Genomic DNA, 23,243 nt, shown 5'->3' on the forward strand with positions numbered 1-23,243 from the left:
TAATTATCCCCGTTTTTAGAGATGAGGAAACCAAAGCATAGTGGGGTTAAGTAATTTGTAGAGCAGGTGAGTGACGGAGTTAGGATTCAAACGGAAGCAGTCTGACTCCAGAGCAGAGCTCTTAAACACAGCAGCACTGCCTCCTGAGAGAGGCAAGCCAGGAGGTACGCAGCCCCCTTGGCTGAATAGGCATAGACCCCCCTCCCCAGTTCCACTGCAGAGCCCCCTATTGACACATCCCCAACTATATCAAACTGGGGAGACTGTCCCCAGAGACTACACTTTGGGGAGCCTGTTGCTATGGATACCGTGTTGCCAGAGCCCTTCAATGACTCAAGGGATGGAGGGCAGGAAGAGGAGTTGGAGAGGCTGCAGCCACTGGTGCTAAAAGTCCCTAAGTGCCCCAGCCTCAGGTGGGACAGACTTGGTGCCGGGTAGCAGCTGCCTCCTCGCCCTTGGATGGATGTTCCAGGTGGCTGGTTGCTTGGTTGTCAGGGTTCTAATCCTAGACTACCCTGGATTCTAAGATTAAACAGCTTTCACCTGAGTATGGGAGAGTCCCCGTGGTGTGATCTGCTGTCCCCTCAATCCTTGGCTTTGATTGATTAACAGCCACAGGGGTTAGACATCAACATGCTTTCCAGAAGAGCTAACTCCTTAAGAAGAGCCTCTTCTTTCTCCTTTCTCTCCTGCCATTCCCAGAGACTATAAGACCTCGCTATACCTCTATGATTTTTAATTTACGGTCTTGCCTGGACAGAGAAATTCACAAATCTCCCTGAGTTCTTTACATGCAGCCGACACTGAGGCAGTTGATACAGGAGGGCCGGAGGTTGATTAGGGGATGGGTGGGGCTTGGTGAGTCACCAAACAATTTTGTGGTAGACACCTAAGTGGCACTGATATCATTGTCCCTGAGCTAGGACAGAGGTCAGATTGGTGGGCATGTGTGGGTCGGTCTCATGCATCGTAACCACGAAGGCTATTACCTGCACTTTCTTTCCATCTTCAGAGCTAGTTTTCATGTGCAGTGGGCACACCCCCCACATCCACACCCACGCACACACAGGCTCTTACCGCTTCCTCTCATTCTACTATTTTTTAACTCCAACTTCAACCTCAGTCTCCAATTATATTCCTCATGCTTCCATCCTTTGGAAGTATCAAAAGGGCCAATTACTGAATCACTTATGGTGGGCTTTAGGAATGAGAGAATGTTTGACATGTATGTGTTCGCTGACATTCAAAAAGCCTCCCTTTCCTGAAGGATCATAAAATAAATTGAAAATATTATTTTTAGGTTTACACAAAAGAAATAATCCTTCTTTCGCATTGATGTTGTTAAATTTATTTGAGGAAATTCACTTTAAAACTCTAAAGGGACTCTAATTAAGTGGCTAATGAGCCTCTAGATGTCTTTTTTTATAACTCTAACATGATGATCAAATATAATTTACCAAACCCTAATGATCTAAGGTTCAGAGTCATCATTAAATGAGGCAGAAGTCCATACTTTGCAGAAGAATAGCACTGCAAAACTTCAGCATTACAAAGTTGTTGGGGGTTGTTTTTACAATTTCCGTGCTCTGAGACGTCACAGATAGTGGCCGCCTTAGTTCCTCCTCAGGAAAGTGAGAGATGCCCTTTCCTCCCCAGCCGGGGACGCGGCTCAATTACAGCTTTGCGGCAGGATAAGGTTAAGGGGACGAGGGAGGACAGGCAAGCGGAGGGAGGCAGAAGCAGAGAAATCAATTCAAATTACTTTGATGACAGTGACTTAGAGTCTTCTGTGACAGACAGACACGAACCTCCGCGATGCTGTCAGCCCGGACTGGGGCCGCGGGGAGTCAGATCTCGGAAGAGAACAGCAAGTTAAGGAGACAGTCTGGGCTTTCCGTAGGGAGCAAAGACAGATCTCCCAAGAAAGCCTCAGAAAAGGGGAAAGACGGCAGCCTCGGGCCCTCGGGGCAAACCCAGCTCAGGGCCTGGCAGCTGGCTCTGGCGCGTGAAGCAGAGAAGAACTGGTACCTCAAGCTCTGGGACCTGTCCAGCGAGCACAGCACCGCCTCCAGCACCGGCATGCCTCACAGGTAAGCCGCCGCCCCTCCCTGCGCGCTTCAGGAGACACCACGTGCCAGTGCTCTCCAGAGGGGATGCTTGGTTTCTTTCCCGGTGCTGCTGGAGAGCTTAAGGGTTCTAATTGCCTGAAGGATGATTGACACTTCAGAATGTGTAACCACAAAGATCAGGAACCTGGTGAAAATGGCAAATGGTGCTCCTTGGATTGTTATTCAGAAAAGGCCCCTCGTAAACAGGCAGTAGACACTCAAGAGCTGACAGGAAGAAGGAGTGAGGCCTTAAGATCTGTCTTAAGTAACAATCAGAGGAGGTCACAGATTGCAGGAAAACGGCCCCCTTCCAAAACAACAACAAGACTGCACTTCCCTTGAGAACTTGGGGAGGAGGGAGGGACTCATGTGCTGCCCATCTGACCAGTGCAGCAGTGTAGTGTGAACCAGTTGACTGCGAGTCTAGCCCTGGCAGTGGGGGTGCAGAGCAGACGGCACTGATGGCCAAAACAGCGTCTGGGCCCCTGCCTAAGACAGACAGCGTCAGGAGAAAAAGCCACTTTGTAAAAATGAGGTAAATGTAAAACAAATCTCTGTAGATTTTCTCCCTGTTCTTTCCTTGCCTTGGCCTCAAATAATGCAGAGGAGGAATAATGTCACAAATCTCATTGCTATAAGGAAAACTAGACTCAGTAAAAGTGTCTGGAGTCTTGAAATTTAAGAATGCTTATTCTCTATAATTGCTACAAAAAACCTCTTAGGAATTAAAGATAATTTTGCAAGGAAAATTATTGTGAAAATAAAGCCTAAAATAACTACTTTCATTAAATAGTAATAAAAATCCATTAGAAATGAAAAATGATGCCACTGAATTGGTCAAAGTATGGAAAACTTCTGTAGATACTGTGTGGTAGCTTAGAAATTCTGGAATGCGGTCTGTTTATCAGAGCATCCCAGTATGCTCTGAGCTGCCTCTTTTTATATTTCTAATTCCAAAAAGACACTACATGAAAACTTATTTAGTAATTGAATTACTGATACATATAGACTAAAAACTTGTTGGATTACAAACTTCAAAATGCCTGAACTTCTGTTTTCCCCTTTCCAAGGCGGGAATAAAATAGATATTTCCAAATCTAAGCCACTATTTAACAATCAACATTTAACAGGTAGAACAAAATAAAGCTTCTGGAAATGTTCTGTGAAATACATTTTCTGTTTATGGCCCGAGTGATCTGTTTGAAGCTCCTGTGAGCTGTTATGGCTAAGTTTGGGTTCTGGAGGAAAGACTGTGGAGAATGGTCTCAGTCTAAGGAGGCTTCAATGAGCTTCCCAGTGTTGGGAAGGGAATGCACCTCGTATCTATAAATCTTAAAGCTGTTATTAAAGAGCTCCTGGAAAAAGAGTTGAGTGGTAAAGGAAAGCCTTGATAATGGTTTCCTTCCATGATATATGCTTTCACTTACTCTAGATCAAAAACTTTCCTTAAAGGAGTCTAACGCAGCACCACAAAATTCCTGCTCTGTTACCTGACATTAGAATAACATCAGGTCAAAGGGGAATGTTAATTAAGGTAGCCAGGTTTAGCCAGCAACTTTGGGGGAAGAAAGATCTCCCCTCTTTTCTGCTTTACTCAAACAAAAACAACTTGTCCTGTCATCAGAAGAGATGATGCAGAATTAACGGTTTCCATGCTAATCTGTGAGGCGATGTTATGAGTCATCCCTTTCCAGTAGCCTTCTGTGTCCCTGGTTTAGTGAGTGTGTTAAAGAACAGTGAAAGTCACGTCTCTCTTATGTCATCAAAAATTAAAAATGTCTCCTCCTCCTTTATTTTTGCAACATGATTGTTTCCAGGAGGAAACTAGTGTGTGCAGTTGGAGCTAAGTTCATTTATGAATTAGATTTACTGCAGAGCTCTAGGTGTGCACATTTCAGAAAAAGGAAATTGTTCCTGTCACCAGCTCCTTTCGTTTTTACACCTTTATGTTGGAACTACCTACCTCAGTTACTGAGATTACTGCGCGCCCAGGATCCCAAATGGCGAACCCCGGGCCCCTGCAGCGGAGTGTGTGCACTTAACCGCCTGCGCCACCACGCCGGCCCCTCTCTGGTTATTTTCTTAGGCTCTATTTCTAGAAGTGGAATTAATGGTGACTATTACGTATATAATATTACATGTACATATATAAACACACATACATGTTTATTCTTAATGCGACCGCTGTCTCAGTGTACCTTCCCACGGCAATATTTGAGAGCACCTATCTCATTGCTTTCTCTATATACGCAGTGTTTATATGGAATCTATAGCACTGAGTTATGTAGTTAAACAAATTGTTGGGTAAGTTAATTAACTTTTCTGAGTTTCAGGTTTTTTGACTGCAAAAGAGGACTAATAGCATTATAAAGGCCTGTTGTAAAAATTAAATGAGATAATGTACAAGTGATTTGAATAGAGTAATGTGCTTTGTTTTCAAACTCTCGGAAATAACAGTTGAGATATGACCCCATAGTATGCATTGTTGTGTTTAAGCTTGTGAAGATAATTAAGGATGAGGTGACTCTTAAAATATCTGCAAAAATGTGCACTTCACCTGGCACCTAACAACTGAGGATCCTGTTGTGCTCCTTTATGACAGAGCACCGTGTGTTCTGACAGAGGCACTTTTGGGATTCATACAATCACCATCCTCCTGGGGAAAAGTGACTTGGGGATAGAATATAAAGAGCTTTGAAATACCATCAGTATTAACATTCCAAACCATAGCCGACTGAACCTATTAAATTGAAATGACTGGGGACATTTAGGAGGACAAGTCAACACATGAATGAACATTTAGCTATAGCATTTTCATAGTGATTTCTACCATCTTAATAAACGTTTCTTCTTAACCGGAGCCACATTTCTAATATTTCCTCTTTCTGCTATCAAGACTCCCTGACTTCCTGGAAGTCATTTACTCCTGCCCACTTCCAGAGGATCAGATGTGGTTCTACGTGAGGACAGGCAGCTCTCCAGGGTGAGTTTTGGTAGACTCAGCTCCTGCTAACAGGACAGCAGGTTGGTCCACGAGCTTAGCAACCTCTGGCTGAGTTTACGCAGGAAGATCTGGTTGTTGAGAACCAAGCCTGCGCTCAGGGAACGCGCACTGTTCAGTGTTGATTGAGCATCCTCTTTCTACACCTACCTGTAGGTGACACACAAAGAGGAGTTAGATAAGATCACTGCCCTCAGGTTAAGTACAGACTAGGGGAGATAAGACGTGTACTTAAATAAGAAGTGCTGTACAAAAGAAGGTCATACAGAGCTTGGAGGAGGAGTGCATGCTCCCTGCTGGAGTGATGAGCCCTGGACTTGGAAGATGTGCAGGACTTGAGCAAGAGGAGATGGGGGCTGGGGAAGGCAATCTGTGTGGAGGGAGGAGCGTGAGCAAAGGCGTGGATGTATGAAAGCAGGAATGGAAAGGGAGGGCTGCTTCCATTCATGAGGCTCCTGCAAGCGTCCTGGAAAGCAGGCTGGGGGTGTGGCCAGGAGAATGGGAGGAGAGGGGACCACTTCAGACACATGGGAGTTGGGCAGGGACCAGGCATGGAGGAGAGGCAGAGTGTGTAGCCGACTTGCAAGAAGAGGCAATGGAGGGGGAGAGGATGGTAGTTGAAGTCGGCAGCAGGGTCTGGGGAGAAGTTTGTGGGAGAAAGCAGATCTGTAGATGTTTTGGGGCAGAAGGGAGGAGTTAATGGGTAGAGGAAGTGGGCAACACAAATAGTGAAGCAAAGTCCCCACAGAGGAAGAAGACGGAGTCCAGGGCAGCAAATGCGGGTGCTAGCTTTGGCAAAGGGCAGTGTGGGTGGAGGCGCTGGTGATGAAGAACATGCCTCTGGAGGCCTGTTGTCTGCAGGCTGCATCCCAGCAGCACCACGTCCCAGCTGGGGGCTCTGGGCAGGCCCCTTGCCTGACAGAGGCAGTTGGCTTGGGGGTTAAAGCCATAGACCCTGGAGCCAGGCTGCTGGGTTCAAGCCTTGGCTCTGCCACTGACCAGCCACGTGACTTCGTTTCTTCAGCTATTAAAGGTGAGTAATGAGAGTACCAAAGCCATAGAGTTTTTATGAGGGTCAAATGACTTAATAAGTAAAGCACGTGGACCAGGGCCAGGCACACAGTGTGTTATTCATAGTTCCTGACACAGGGTCCAGGCCCCTCTTATTATCTTGAGATTATTATTGGATCTACCAAAATTAGGGATGCCTCCCCTTTCTAGAGCATACTGACTCTACTCTGATTCTGTAAATGGGTGCAGGAATAACTAGCTCAGAGACTGTTATGAGGATTCCATGGAAGGATGTAAAACATTTGGTGTGGATGGGACGCTCCACCAATCTTGGTCCCCTCCTAGCTTTCCCCTCCTTTAGTGACCTAGAACACGGTGGATAGCATCAGTAAAATGGTATCAGGGCAGAGTATGGAGAGATGGAAATGAGCTTCAATGGAATAACTCTAAATTTTTAAACCAATTTTTTTTTCTTAGAAAATACTATTGATTAGTTTCTTTTCTTATTAAAGAGAAAGCTCTTCCTTTTCTAAAAGATGCTACCTATTTCTTAGAGCAGGCACACTTTCTTTAAGATTATAACTCTTGGAATGTTTATCTAAGAAGTCACATGAAAGTATCTTTCCAGAGATGTTAGAATGTGAGGACATTTTTCTGTAGTTTACTATGATTTTAGACAAACGCTAGAAAAATTGCTTCCTAGCCCGCTGTTCTGTTGTTCTGAGTGTTAGTGCAAATCTTAGACTATCGAATGACTGGGTGAAGAGCGAGAGAGTGAACCTCAACAGGACAGGAGTTAGGTAGCCCGAGAAAGTTGCCAGCATCTGAGCAGCAGTGTCTGGGGTGGGGTGGGGTTGCCATGGTCCCTAATGGTGATGATGGTGCCCTTTGACTGAAGGACCATGAGGCTGTGGCTGCCTTGTGCAGCTGTACCCCCAGGATGGTGAGTTGGAAGTAGACATTCCTGGGCAGGCACACGCACTCCCACGATAGTAGCCAAATACACAGGGGCTTCTTCAGTTTCCATCCCTGTGACTGCTTTTTGGATTATCTTGGGAAAATTGAGGCGGTTTCTCCTTTTATATTCCTGTTAGTTGGGCCATGTTTGTTGTGTTCCCAGTTCCTTATGGACTGTGGACACCTTGAAGGCAGTGTCTATGTCTTGATCCTCTGACTTGCCCACAGGGTTCTTTCCTAACTGGAAGTTAGTGGATTATATAGAGCACAGCACCTCCAGTTCCTCTTCTCCTGAGGTCCTCTGCCTTTGCAGGGAACAGGCTCACGTAATGGCAGGAGCATTGGCTGAGGGGCTTGGAGCATGATTTGAATCCCATTTTGCTCCATAGTAAGGTTTTTAAAATGCTCTAGAACTCAGTGCCTCCTCTGTATAATGAGAAGACTAGACAAGATGTTCTCTTGGGCTCTTTCCAACTCAGAGCCCATGTGGTATAATAATAATAATATCATAAGCCAGGGCAAAGGGCAGAATTTGAATTGCGCTCACTGACCTTTATAGAGATTGTGCAATTGTGTTACCTCTGCAAGAAACAGGAAACAAGCTGATGCTTTGTTTTGAAGTTGTAAAAGCAGTAAAAAATTCTCTGACTTTTAGAGTGTATTATTTTAGTAATTGGTTGACCATTGTCAGATATGTTTGACTTTTTAAAAAAGTTTTCTTTAATAGAAGGAGACAGAGTCACACAACATCTTCAGTTTGTAATGTCCGTTTATGAAATGTTGTCACCTTCATTATCTCACGTGCCTTCGTGCGACATAAAGCATGAGCTCTTCTCTCCCACTTTCCTTTGGGAGAACATGCCTCATGATGGTGGCCTGCCTGCTCTTGCAGCCTAGACCAGGTCTCCTTGTCCCACATCCAGGGCCCTTTACACGCTTCCAGTGTTTCCCAAACTGTGGCACACTAGCTGTGCCTGAGATGGCTTTGGGGGGCGTGTGGACATTAAATCTCTCAATGGTTTTAAATTTATTTTCATGAATATTAGGAAGAAATGTATAACTTACACCTCAAATCTATGAATTCATGGCTATTATGACAGAGGACAAGGCTAAGTTTAAAAATAAGTGAGTCAATTTAAAGGAAAACATTCACTAAATATGAGTAGAGGTGGAACTCAGACCTAACAAAAATCCTGAAGGTGGTACACAAAGGACTGTTTATTTCATCTCCTGCACATTTGTCAAGCCCCTATAAAGCATCAGGCCCTCTGCCCAGGGCTTTCTGTATTCATTTCATTTAATCTGTATGTGGGGAATCAGAATTTGCCACCCCAAAATGTGTCTCTTTGGCTTGATTATTTTTAAGAGCAAAAGACTCAGGAAGAAACTTTGACCTTCCCCCTAACTGCCTAATATAATTTAAGACAGAAGGCCTGTTCCAGGAAGAAGCTATTGCTATGATAACTATCGTATGATACGAACTAGGCGTGGTGGACAGGGAGGAACCTAGAAAGGCCCATTTGATCAAAGTCCTCTCCATGTCCCATTGTCTTTGTAAGTCACAGCAAACACTTGTTTACCAAACACTTGCTGTTCCATCTCCGAGTGAATTGCCTTCCTCCCCTTTGAAGTCCCAAACACTACCCCCAACATCTTCCTTTGCCTTTAGCTGAAGATGATATTTAAGGTGGTGGTATCAGCCATTTTGGTGAGTTACTCAGTTTTCCTGGGTTTACCCCCTGTCTACATGTTATTAAACTTTGTTTGATTTTCTCTTGTTATTCTGTTTCATGTCAATTTAATTCTTAGACCAGCCAGGAGAACGTAGAAGGGTAGAGGAATAGTTCTTTCTTCCCAACACATAGAACAGCCCACGGACTTGTTACAACACACATCCTCCAGTGATGAAGAGTATGGCTCTGCTGATTCACTTTCTATTGTTGATTATTTCTTTCTCCTTTTCCCATTAAGAGGATAAAATATTCCCTAGGCTGCCTCTCTGCTGTATATGCTCAAGTATATTCCAGCTGACTTATTTGAGCCATTGCTGTTTTACTCCCTGTCCAGGGCAGCCTTTCTGTTCTGTCTCTAGATACTGAATATTCTGCTTCTCCTTTGGGGAGGTAACATTGTGCTGTGATTTTAAAATTTAGCCATAGTTATACACCTTTGTTTCATTTTATACAGCTTAATTGTATTGCATACAGCTTAGTTTATTAATTTTTTATATTTGCCCTGCAGCTTATCGTGTGCTTCTGGTCTTAGCCAATGAGAGACAGTGTGCATCTTGCCTTTTCTGTAAGCCTCAGGGGCTACATAAACCTGGGGCAGACTAACATGAGCACTGATGTCAGGCCAGCCTAGGTCTGCATCCTGATTCCGCCATACACTATCTATGTGACCTTGACCTCAGTCTCCTCACTTATAAAATGGGAGTGACAGCATTATACATTCACAGAGTTGGGAGGATTAAACGGGATCATATCTAGAAGTTTTAGCACGGCGGTGAGTGCACAGAAAGGGCCCTTCAGCAAATGCCACCGTTACCGTCCCCTGTGGAGAGCCATCAGCCTTCATCTGTTGTTTTGCCTCCACTCTCCTGTCGCTGGATTCCTTCCACAAGCTCCCTAGCCTGGGAAAGCCCCCAACCCTCCAGAATGGTCTTGACATGCTGCTTCCTCCTCGCTTCACCTAGAACCTCATTCTTCTAAGATTTTCATTTACACCCTCATTTAAAATCCTTTCTGCGTCACACATCTGTCTGACGCATCCTCCCTCCGTGTGCAGTGGTCTGGGCTGGTCCTTGTCTCTGGACTAGAGGGGCCTGGGTTTGAAATAGCTGGCTAGCTGTGTGAATTTTAGCCAATCATGTCCCCTCTCCGAACTTCAATTTCTCTGTCTAAATGGTGGAAATAAAACATCTATGTTATCTATCTTCTAGGTTTTTAAAGATTAGATACAAGCGTATATGTGAAAACACTCAGTATGTTATAAACCACCATCTACATATTTGCTATGATATTATTTTTATTACCTTCTATCCCGAGACGTTGGCTCTAGTTCAGTCTAGAACGTGGCTTGAGAGCACGGTGACCTCCAATCTGCTTTTCTGGTAAACATAGGGGTAAATGCAGTCACACTGCTTTCCCAGACCCTGCACGGGGTTTCCTGGGTGTGTTGACAAAGACTGTGACATTTGTCTTCTTTCCTGAAAATCAACAACTGCTTATTGAATATTTATTATACACCAGCACTTTCCCTAGATTATTCAATTTAATCCTTTCCAATAAGCCATGAGGTGGCCATTTTTATTACCTCCACTTTACCGGAGGAAGCTGAGGCTTAGAGAAGATGCTGCCCAAGCTTAGACTCAAGTAAGCGACAGAAGCAGTACTTGACCTTGGGTAGTCGGGATGCAACTGTCACCTCTTAATCCCAAAGAACCCTCCCTCCCCTAGTTTGGATTGATTATTGATTGCTACTGAAATGTCACTTAGGTAATTTCACCTTTCACTTTCCCTCACAGTGTAAGGTTCCTTCAGTGGGATGTGGGAGTCACGGCTTCCCCTCCCTGTCTGCGGTCCTTGACTTTTGTCCTGCTCATGTGTAGCCAAGGGCTGGGGGTGTTTGGGGAGCAGCTCTGATGGGGATGAAGTCACGCAGATGGAGAGTGAAGGGCTGTGTAATAGAGTGGACTGTGAATTTCAATATTTCTTCAGGCTTCTCTCCCAAGGAGGTTATTTCCATCAAAAAAGCTGTGTAAGAACAGAGGCCCTGGAGGCCCCCAAGTGGCACCCTCTGTTAGATGAATTTAACTCAATTTCAGCTCTTAGGTTTAAATCAGAGTCTTTGGCCATCTCCCTCTCATACGAGCTCTCAGAGGATACAAACGTTAGACAACAACAGCTGCCCCGGCCTTTCCAATTTTAGCTTGTGGTTGTCACTAGATGGCATGTGCTAATGTCCTGCCAGAAATTTTCACTGTTGTATTCTGTGCTTTTGCTCTGTGGGAGGAGGAAACAGCATAGCTTTGAGGAGCACTTGCTCACGTTTCTCTGGAGATGACAGTTGAAACAATGCTCCTTTTCCCGGCAGCCTTTCTAGCTATATGAAATGTCATCGGTGTCAATTTTACAGTTTTGGAGAAAAATCTCCATTCCAAGGCAAGAGAAATTGGGAGTTTTGTGTGCATTGGTACACATATTGCAACCTAGTGGCAAACAAAAACTTGCCAAATATTTCTTCAGTCACCAGGAAATTAACCTGGGCTCCAGACTAGATATCTGGCTCTGGTTCCCAGTCCGGGAAGGGCTTCTGAATGCTTATTATGGTCAGGCTGTAGGTAAATATCCTCTACAAAATAAAGTCCATCAATTTTATTAAAGGTAACCCTAGCTGCTAAATCCTGCAACCTCGGTGACTTGACATAAAACAGTTTATTTCTTAATCATGTAAGTCCAAGCAGGGGGAGGAGGTGCAATCAGGTGGGAGCCAGGCTGATGAAAGTTTGGTCACCTTCAACTTTTGTTTTCTACGCTGTCCGGTGGCTGAGTATTGACATCGATCGAGCAGACAGCAGAAGAGAGCATGGAGGATCAAGTGGAGGGTACTTCATAGGCCAGGCATGTAAGTGGCACCAATGGGCAGAAGTGACTTTGGCTGGAACACAGTCACATGACCATACTGAACTGCAAGGGAGGCTGGGAACTGCAGTCCAAATGTGTGCCTAGGAAGAGAGAGAAATAGGTATGGGAAAGAGCTGGCCAGTCTCTGCCGCAGAGCCTTGGTCAGAGCAGAGTGAAGGAGGTGCTGAGGTAGAGTTTGGCTGTTTCCTATAACAGGGAGAGGCCAAGGCACCACTTAACCATCAACGTTATTCTCCTCATTCAAAGCCCAGCCTTAGCCACATGGTGGGTACGTCTCTTTTGGCTTCTCTACTTGGAACTCACTTCCCTGTTTCTCTGAGAAGGCTGTGGCCCTTCAGAAACCTGTAGATGGTGATCTGATATCAGCTTGGCAGGGACTTGGAACACAGCCTTCCTTATGTCAACCCATGAGTGCTCAGCTCTCATTTTGAACCTCGCGGAGTTTTCCTGTTGCCCTAAGGATCACTATGGATGGATGAGCCTGAACCTCTCTGCAGCTCGTGTTTCACTCCTCCTTCGTCCAAGTGTGAGATGGAGCTGCCGCAGTGCAGCAGGTCAGCCCTTCCCAGGGGAGCAGCCACAGGCTCTGGCACCACAGACACGGGCTGACATCGCATGAGGCAGGATCAGACACGTGGAAACAAAGGTCAGAGAGCCCTTGTTGAGAGCCAAGAGAGCTTGCTAATTCACTCTGTTATTTCAGAACCGGCCAGGTGTGCTGTGTGGTTTTTTTTTTTTTTTTTTTGAGGACGATCAGGCCTGAGCTAACATCTGTTGCCAATCCTCCTCTTTTTTGCTGAGGAAGACTGGTGCTGGGCTAACATCCCTGCTCCTCTTCCTCTACATTATATAGGATGCTGCCACAGCATGGCTTGACAAGTGCAAGTAGAACCTGTGAACCCTGGGCTGCCAAAGTGGAGTGCGTGCACTTAACAACTATGCCACCGGGCCAGCCCCCAGGTGTGTGTTTTTAAAGAGTTTCTATGACAGTATGTTCATTCAAACAATGTAATTATGTTTTTCTATGCTGTGCCTACAGGATTCTTGAAAACAGATAAGCCAGTCACTCTGTTCCCAGCCGCAGGATACAGCATGGTTTTGAATGTAACATCATTAAATAAAACTGCATATCATCAATGATGTTCTGGCATTCCTTCTCTGGCTCATTATCCTCACACAAGATACATGCAGGTTTTTATGTGGAATGGTGAGGAATTTGGGGAAAAACTGGTTAAGAAAATTTGGGTTTATATTCAAGAGACCTTTTTTATTATAAATATCTCCCATTTGACATCGTTCACTTAAAAATAATCAGAACCCAGAGTGCATTTTGTAGCTGAATCTTCATATTTAATTTGATTACAGCAATGAACATTAAGTATAAAACAAGCTGTCCAAAAGGGCTGTTGAATTATTTGATTACCTCTGGGACTAAGGAGGGGAGAGCACAAACAGTTGCACAAGCGGATGAATGCGTTAGAAAGATCAGCTCTTTCTGTTTCCAAGCTTAGTAATTTGAATGATGTGACTATCTAAAACACCAGTTGCTTGTTGAACAAAATATTAAATGCTTAAATCTGTTTATAATATTTTAGGTTCCAGATGGTCATTCATCCAAAAGAAATGGCAAAGAAGCATTTAGTTTAAATGCATTTTTAAAGTATTTTCAGTTAAATGAATTTCCAATGAAGTCAATATTCAGAATTCAAGGACACTCTTTTATTACTATATATGTAATATTAGAAGAATTTCTAACAATCAAACCAGAAAATAAAACAGAAATTCATTCAAGAGGTTTGATCATCTGTTATGTTCCGGTTCTGAGGTTATGGGGATGAGGTTAAGACAGGCTTTCTGCCCTGAATAACTTGGGAGTCTTTTCAGGGAAGACAAGACTATAATATAGATTTATTGGTGTGATATCAGAAGTGTGAATCAAGTGCTGTGGAAATATAGATAAAGAGTAATTCTTCTGCCAGGAGGCGGGGAGACAGAGAAGAGAAGTACCAGGAAAAGATACACAGAAAATGCCCCATTTCAACTGGAGTTGTCCAGGGACATGCAGGCGTTTGTGGGAAAGTGAACCAGTGGGGAGGTGGGGAGGCAGCGGGCAGGAGAAGAAATGTGTAGTGTGCGGTAGGTTAAGAACAGAGTTGCCTTTTCCTCAGGCTAGGAACCAGCTAAACCACCACGTTCTAGTAATGGGAAAAACAGTCATGAGGACGGGCAGGAGAAGATTTCTAAATGCAGAAAATATTCACAATTAGGCCTTATTTGTCTGACATTGTCAGAGAACAAAAATTTTCATTCAAGCAGTTTTCCCCAATACCTGCAGCTTTCTCATTTAAGTGTCAAGGCTTTATTTTAACCTTTTAAACCCAAAGAAACAACTTGACAACTCTAGTTTATCTTAATAAACGTCAAGGATTGTGCTACGGTAAGGTGTCCTCAGGGACTATTGAGGCGTACAGAACTACTTGCCTTAAAAATTAGAGGCCTCAGTTTGCTGTTTTATTTTTAAATTTTGGCTTCTGTATTTTTCCCTCCTCTGTTATTTTTTTCTGTATCCTCGCCTTGCTGTACATTTTTCTTGCTGCTGTCAGTATGCCTGCCTCTAATGGCTCTTTTCGTCTAATTTGTTCTCTTTACTCTGCAAGGAATGGGAAGTAAGAAAATCTGTCCTGCTTGAATTATGACCAAGAAAGAACAAATCATTCTGACTTGAGGTCTGAAGCACGGGCTCGGTGATGGACTTTACTTGTTCATTTGTGATTCTCTGTTGTGCTCTGCCTAGCAAGGTTGCTGAAAAGGCGACCTCTAAAATATTCAGTTCACTTTATTTGAACTAACATTTGAGTCTGTTTGGGAAAATGCCAAAGGCTGCAATTGCTTCAAGTTGAAGTTGATCTTGGAATAATCCTTAGAGATTTTAGAAAAGCAAACCATGCAGAACACAACTTTTCAAAATGTTGACGGGACACTTGGACTCAGGATTTTATAAATGTCCCAGTCAAAAAGAACATTACATCACAAACACAGTCAGCAAAGTGAGCTCTTCATTTGCCTTTCAGCAGAAGCACACTGAGGCCTTTTCAGGGGGTCACTTTTTCAACAGTTTTGCCTTGGAACTTTGGAGCTTTGGTCACTAATTAAACATTTACAAGACTACACAGTGAAATGACATTTCAAGAGGCAGGGTGGTATATCTGGGGATTTAAAGTATATCAACTGATTTAGCTTATTTTGTTTTCTCCATTTTTCTGAGGAAGAAACCACACAGTAGGATGTTGACGGATAAAGATTCAACCCCTGTCCATCTGACCTCCAAGCCCAGGCTCCTGGAAACGTGCACTTTATTCCGGACCTTACAATAGCTGACTCCTAATGTCACCAATTTACCTGCCTGTTTCTCTCCTTGTTTGTAAAATCAGAGAAATGAACCAGTTGACTTCTCAGATTTCTCACAGCTCTGGTTAGAATCCTAGATTTTTCAGATTGATCTTCAGTGCCTAGAAGAAGAAAACGAGGTAAATTGGTTCAGATGGAATGGTCCCAATGAGACCCCTCAGCAGGGCATTGTATCACAAAACCGAAACTATAAATTTTCAGGCCTTGTTTTTGTAGCTGAGATTTACTTCTGATGATGCCACTTTGCGTCCCAGCCTCCCAGCCTTGTCTCTGACAGGTTCCAGACCCCAAAGGAATAATGTGTGGAAGAAGACGGATGAGCCCCCTGGCAGAGCATGGAGTGGTGACTGTGGGGTGTGGGATTCTCTACAGCTTTCAAATCTGCTTTCTGAGCTGACGTTTAAGGAGTGAGAGAGGGATTTCTTGCCGGATGAAAAACAAATCAACTTTATCCAAAGAACCTGTCAGTTCTCTTTAGAACGAGAAAGTCATTTTTAAAGCCATCCCATCCATTTTGCAGTCAATGCACTCACAGCACTGAAGTCCCCTGAAAATTGTGGCTTGCTACATCTGTCCAGGTTGGCCACAGACAGCTGTGCCTGCCGTGCACTGCAACACTAGGGGGCGCCAGCCACACAGACTGCAGTGTCAGCGGCAGTCCTTGGAGTTCGGCGATGCAGCAGATGCTATAACAATAACCACCGTTTATTGAGCCATTTCTTCTGTGCCAGGTACATCAAACACCCTATTTTCTTTAATCTTCACAACAACTCTATGAGGTAATGTGGTGAGGTGTATTTTCCAGAGGAAGAAATTGAGACTCAGCAAGTGCCCACTGTCAATCTTCTAGTGTGCTGTAGGGGTAGGATTCAAACCCAAGTCTTCCTGATTCACAGCCATGCTCTTTCCACCACACTCCACCCCCTCTCCATGGAAACTCTTCTAAGCCAGGCCAATACAGACTGGAATAAGGTGGGCACATGTTCTCAGCATCCTGGAAGCATTACTTCAGTGATGACTCGACAGCATGTGACTACAATCCTATCCTGATCTCGAAACATCCATGCTCAATATTGTTTAAAAAAAGAGTGCAATGCCTAGATAATAGGACCACGGCCCCATCTCCCACCTTCCTTGCTCCTCACCAACCTCTTCACCAAGGCACTCTGTGCCCCCAACAACCATCTTTCAAGGCATTTCTGGCCACAGAATGCACTTCTGCACATCGAGGTCCCATGGGCCATTTCCTTTGCATTAGCCTTAGGCTAAAGCACACATCTTGGCATCTTTTGGGGCCTTTTGCAGAAAGAGCAAGAGAGTCACACCCAAAGTAGTGAGGGGAGCCTTTGCTGCAAATGCCAAAACTCTACTCAAGATGCTTTCTGCTGGTGGATGTGGGTCGGTGTGGGGGTAAATGCAGTTGCCAGTGAAATCCCAAGGGCCAGCCCTCCCCACAAGCCCTTTACAGGCCAAGGAAGAGACCCACAGACCTGGCCACCCTTAAGTATGCTTTGTTTTTTCTAAAGCAAGACTGTAATGTATATATCTATGCGTATATTAGAAATATAACAATTATACACTGTGGAGGGGTTGTTTTTATGTTGCAGTGCGAGAATATTTAATATTCAAGCAGCAGGGAGAGGAAAAGAGGTAAATGAGACAGACCGAGGTGGAGGCGCTGCCTTCGGGAGCTGAGGCTGGCTTGACGGGGGCTCTCCGTTAGTCCCAGGCTATACCCACGCACTGTAACATGGGTCCCCTCCCTTATTCCCCGGGGACTGTTTTAGTCTATTCCTAGAGAAATTTGGCCTAAAAGGAGGTAATTGTCTAGAAAAGGGCCAATAAATAATAAACAGAGAGACTTTCAAGACTGCGCTTCTTGCTTGATTGCAAACTTCTGAAAGAACTCCCCCCACCTCCCACCCCTTTCTTTTACTGCTGATGTCACTTCCTCCACTCCACCCCAGGACTGGACTGTGTGTCTTCTCCCTGCTCGCCTCCAACGAAGCTCAGAGTGCCCTGCCACGTAACCTTTACTCTCTCTCCCCTCCCTTCTTCTGTGAGCTCCTCAAGGACAAAGGTGACGTTTTCTTCATTGCGTTGTGTTGACACAACACACACATATTTAACTGTGGTCTCGCCACACACAACTAGATCCTGAGGTAGCTCTGGCAAAGGTGAGAGAAGATGGCAATGACAAGGGGAGAAACCCCTTTGTTGGTCCCCAGGGGGACGGAGGCAGACGTCTCAGTCAGGGGACTTGCCTGTCACTGTGTCACCTGCAGAATGCTGGTGAGCAGACACCTGAGCAGGAGCAAGAGGACGAAGTTCCCATAAATAATTGGAATAGAAAGACAGGCTCTGACCCGTGGACTGGTGTCTCTTGTCCAAACGCATTTGGGCAGAAGCAGCACTCCTTCCCCCAGCCGTGGAAACACAGCCCCATCCTCCTAGCCCCACCAGCTCCCACCTCAGTTTTCAATTGGAGGCCAAGACAAGTCTTAGATGACTGTGATATGTCCATAAATCCAGGATGTGGTGTATAACAGTCACTTCTTTAGCCAAGAAAAATTTAAAACCAGGCTATAAATGTGATTGGTATATTCCAAGAATGATAGTAGCCATCTCATGGGCTTGGTATCTTAGAGAACTGGCTGGTAAGTTATTGAATCCACGCCTCACCCGTCAACACAGGAAGGGCCCTCACTCTATAGACTGTCTACCCAAGTAGTTTTCAAGACTCACAGAACATCAGACTTAGAAGAATCTTAAACATTACTTAAGTCTGAGCCAATAAAGAAACCCAGGGACGGAGAGGTGAAGACCTGCCCAAGGTCCCACAATTATTTATGAAAGCTGAACAGGTGTGGTGAAGCCTGGCCACCGCCCAGAGCCATGGGAACTTCTATTTGTGACTTCTGGGTCCCATGGCCTCTGGTGCCCCATCAGCAGAACGCGGCTGGAAGCACCTCTCTCATTGGATGGCCTTGTCACTTTTTCCCATGCTCTGCTGACCCTGGGATTGCATAATACTCAAAGATTCTGAACAGTATACGATAATTATCATTCCCGAGACACAGAAAGGCAGCAAGACAGACATTAACTGCCCGTCAGCTACTCAGAGGCATTTCTTATACTCTTTACATTTAGTTTAAAACTGATCCTAATTTGCATTGACAGCCAAAGGGGCTAATACGTCCCTTATAAATATAGTTTCTACTCCCCAGCTTCAAGTTGGGACCTTTTATGACAGTGATCAACTTTTAAAACTTTATGAAAAGAAACTTCAGTTTAGCCGAATATTGGCTTTCTCATCCCTCTCTCCCTTCCTGGGCTTGGCTCCACGTCCAGAGGGCAGAAAAAGCGAGTGATGGGTCGAAGAGGGCTCGTGTCTCAGATTTCACGACTGCTTTTCCACTTCACCTCTGTTCTCTTGGCGGGAACTCCCACTGGAGGAACCGCTTCCATGGCTCACACAGTCAGATTCCACTAGTGGCTGGTGTACGTGACGGAGCGGTAGGTACAGCTTGACTCGGGAATGCGGGGTTCTCCACAACTCCATCCGCTGCTCGCTTCTTCTTCTAGCTTTTCTGGCCTTGTCTCTACAAGCTCTTATTCCTCCCTTGAGGCTCAGAGCTTTGGCTGCTGGGGTGAAAATGGACATAGATTGACAAGAGGAAAGGTAGCTTTTGGGAGTTTAAAATTCAAGCAAGCAAACCATTAATATCTTTGAAATATTGATTGTGCACAAAACACCATGCCGATTATTATGGAGGTTACAAGCTTACACCAGATACAGTTCATCCCTCCCCTCAAAGAGCGTAGAGTCTAGACGGGGAGTTAGACGTGCGCCTGCAGGAGGCGGAGGTATTTAATACCGTGGGACAATGTGTTATCAGTCTGTGTTTCCCAAAGTAGGTACAGTACCCCTGGTGGACACGATGATTTTAGTGGGTACACGGATGGGGCATTAAATAACTTTGATTCACATTGTAAAGGTGGCATAGTCCTGTTTCAACTTCCTTTCAATTCTTCTGATTACCTAAAAAAAGAAAAAAAGAAAGTCTCAGATTTGTACTAAAATATGTCAAACACCTATCTAATACCTTTTACCCTCCTCAATAAACACCAAAAAGTGGTAGGACTCTGGTTTAGAGCCTTTGGACACCAGTAGTGTCCAGTGCAATCTAATAATAGTCTTCATTTGCATTGTATTTATTTTTTACAGGTTACACTCTATTTTACTACAAGTGATAACATTTTTCTACTTGTGCTAGTAATATAATGTTTCCTCACTAAATGTCTTAGTTCAGTCTGCTATAACAAATCACTATAGACTGTGTGATTTAAGCAACAAACATTTATTCTCCTGGTTCTGCAGGCTGAGAATTTCAAGGTCAGGGTGTCTGCATGGTTGTGTTCTGGTGACAGCCTTCTTCCTGGGTTACATACGATCATCTTCTTGCTGTGTCCTCACATGGTGGAAAGAGAGCGACCTAGCTCTCTGGCCTCTTATAAGTGCTCCACCCTTATGACCTATCACCTCCCAAAGGCTCCACCTCCAAATACCAAAGCATTGGAAACTAGATTTCAACATATGAATTTCAGAGGGGACAAAAAACATGCAGTTCATAACACTAAATAAATTCATTTAGCTAGGAAAAAAGCAAGTTAATTCCAAATAGTAAATAAATAATGGTACAAATGGTACAAAAATATGGCAGAAATCATCAGGGGGTGCAAATGTCTGGGAAACACTTTACAAGTGTCAAGTGAGTGCTTTAGAAGTGAATTGCAAGAGGCATGTCAAGGAATGATTGTAGACCAGGGCTGGGTGATCAGGGAAGAATTCCCGGAGGAGGTGAGCTGTGAGGGCATATCTGAGGGGGTGCGGGAGAAGCCATGAGAGCGAAGATGTGGTGACAGGTGGGGTGGGAGTGGGAAGCTGGTTGGACTGGATGAATCATTCATGTCCGGGAGTCAAGGACGGAGGAGAGCCACAGCTGGAATCACAAGGTGGAAGGACCTTTACATGAGGAGTCTCTTTGCTTTTTTTTTAAACTTTTTACTTTTATTTAATTTTTTACCTTTTTGTTTTAACTTTTTCCTTTTTTCTCATAATTATTGATTCACGTGCAGTTGTAAGAAACAATACAGAGAGATCCCATATACCCTTCACTCAGCTTCCCCTCGTGATGACATTTTGCATAACGATAGTTCAATAACTCGATCAGGAAATTTACGATGATACAAGTCGCTGAGCTTCCTCAGGGTTCATTGGCTTTACATGCACTCGTGTGTGTGTGTGTGTGTGTGTGTGTGTGTGTGTGTGTGTGTGTTACATAATTTTATCAAAAGTGTAGATTGGTGTGACCGTCACAATAGTCAAGACACATGACAGCTCCAAAACAAGAATCCCTTGTCTATCCTTTTATAGACACAGCCTCTCCCTCCCTTTCCTCCTCCCTAACCCCCAGCAACCACTAATCAGTTATCCATCTCCATAATTCTGTCAACCCAAGAATGTGATATAAATGCAGACATACAGCATGTAACCTTTTGGTATTGGCTTTTTTTCACTCAGCATAATTCCCTTAAGATCCATCCAACTTGTTGCTTGTATCAATAGTTCATTCCTTTTTATTGCTGAGTAATATTCCACGGTACGGATGTTCCACAGTTGAACCATTCACCCACTGTAGAAAATTTGGGTTGTTTCCAGTTTTTGGCTGTTACAAATAAACCTGCTATGAACATTTGTGTACAGGTTTTTGTGTGAACGTAGATTTCATTTCTCTGGGATAAATACTCAAGAGTACAATTGCTGTGTCACATGGTAAGGTTGTTATGTTTAGTTTTATAAGAAACTGTCGTACTCTTTTTGGGAGGGGTGGTACCATTTTAGATTCCTTCCAGCAATTTATGAGGGATCTAGTTTCTCTGAATCCTTGCCAGCATTTGCTGTTATTGCCATTTTTATTTTAGCTGTTCCGAAACGTATGCAGTGATATCTCGTGTATATTTAGTTTGCATTTTTCCTCATGGCTAACGATGTTGAACATCTTTTCATGCACTTATTTGCCATCTGTAAATCCTCTTCAGTGAAATGTCTGTTCATATCTTTTGTCCATTTGCTAATTGGATTGTCTATGTTTTTATTGTTGAGTTCTAAGAGTTCTTTGTATATTATAAAGAACTTATTCTAGATTTAAGTTATTAGTTAGATATGTGGTTTGCAAATATTTTCTCTCAGTCTGTAATTTGTTTTTTCATCCTCTTTACCAAGTCTTTCACAGAGCGAAAGTTTTAAATGTTGATGAGATCCAATTTATTAATTTTTCCTTTTGTGGATTGTGTTTTTGGTGTCAAGTCTAAGAACTCTTCACTTAGTCCTAGGTCCTGAAGATTTTCTCCTAAGTTTTACCTAGAAGTTTTATAATTTTACATTTTACATTTAAGTCTGTGATCCATTTTGAGTGAATTTTTGTAGAAATAGGAGGTTTAAGTTCAGGGTCCGTCTGTTTTTGTTTGCTTTTGCTTACAGACGTCCAGCTGCTGCAGCATCATTTGTTGAAGAGCCTGTCCTTCTTCCACTGAATGGCTCTTGCGCTTTTGTCAGAAAACAGTCGGGCATATTTGTGTGGGTTCTTTGCTTTTTACAACCACCTGATTGATATTTCCTGTCATTTGACAGCAACATCTGAAGAAAAAGGTTAATGGACCTTTCACCCAAATGAATCATGTGTATAAATTATTTGATTGTAATATATTTGATAACTTATAAAGGTCTCATTACACACTCATGAATCATCCCCAAGGCCTTACGGTCCTTATGAGAACAGAACATTTGGCCCATATCCCACCAAAATACTTCCTTTTACCTAAATAGACAGACATGGGAAAGAGTGCCCATATTTTTTTCCCAGGACCAATACATAGTTTCTTAAGCCTGACTTTGCTAAGTTTACAGGGACGAGAAAAGTGACTGGCCTTTGTCAGGCTTCTTTTTACACTAGCTTAGGCAGAGACGTGTAACCAGCAGCTCTGCCAGGGATTCAGGAGCCTGCTCGCATTCAAAAATGATAAGGGACATCTAAGGAAAACAAGATGATCCCTTTCGGGAACACACCAAAGCCAGATAACCCAAGTTAATCATAGCAAGACACAGCCAGTCTTAGAGCTGAGTACTGGGAAATTAGCTTTGCTTCTTTGAGTTTCTGAAACATGCATCTTTATAAACCTGCCTGTGCAGACATCCCTAGCCCCAAGCTGGGGCTGCCCAGGTCCAGTGAGTCGGCTCTGAAATGCAGACGGCACGCAGTGGTGAGCAAGCCTCCGCCTCAGGCAGCCTGCTGGCCCGTTAGGCCCAGTGGAGCAGCGGAACGGAAACACCTGGAGAAGTTTTTACGTGTCCATGGAAATTCATTGCAGGAAACCACGAGGGCAGAGACGGGCATGCCTTACAGGTACTTGCTGGTTGCAATGTTTTCCAGCCAGGGCACTGCTCTGAAGTCAAAGCTTGTTGTTATTAGAGGAATAAGAATTGAAATAGCAAAAGAAACAGTATATAGGAAAAGGAAAAGAAAAATGAATTCAGTAGCCCTCTTCTTGGGCTGCCTTATTTTTTCAAGCCTTAAATTATCTGCTTTCTCTTTGCTCAACAGGTTACGTAAAAGATAGTCAAGCTCACCTGTGGAGGCTCCTAACCGTGTGCTGCCAGTAGAAATATCTTTGATTCTGAGTGGGGCGGTGATTTTGTGGGTTATAGTGAAGAATGGGGCCTCTATTCTTCTTATGGGAGTTCATAAATTAAGAGAAGGACTTTTAAAGTGCTGCCTGGGCTTCAAGCCTGGTATTTTCTTCTAAGCCTGAATCATGTGGTCTGTGCTAACGGCTAATAAAGTAGTTCATGAAACTCAGCAAGTTCTTCTCAAAATGACAGCACTTTTTATCAGTGTAGCCCTAGATAAATTACTGGTTGTTCTTTAACCTTCCAACACCATCATTATTCAGTGAAAGATTAAGGGAAGGGAGAAATTTTCTCCTGCCATAGGGTTGGATATGTAATCTTTATAAATTGCTCTGAGATGGGAAGTATCGTTCTTCTCCAGA

The 23,243-nt window shown here is 43.9% G+C and overlaps 1 pseudogene; it reads left to right on the forward strand.

Annotated features, from left to right (window-relative positions):
* The first annotated feature begins 1,815 nt into the window (after positions 1–1,815).
* LOC131414623 (peroxynitrite isomerase THAP4-like) overlaps positions 1,816–23,243 on the forward strand; it is a 48,272-nt pseudogene continuing 26,844 nt past the window's right edge.

The sequence above is a fragment of the Diceros bicornis genome, chromosome 15 (assembly GCF_020826845.1).
Source record: "Diceros bicornis minor isolate mBicDic1 chromosome 15, mDicBic1.mat.cur, whole genome shotgun sequence".
NCBI classification, from domain to species: domain Eukaryota; kingdom Metazoa; phylum Chordata; class Mammalia; order Perissodactyla; family Rhinocerotidae; genus Diceros; species Diceros bicornis.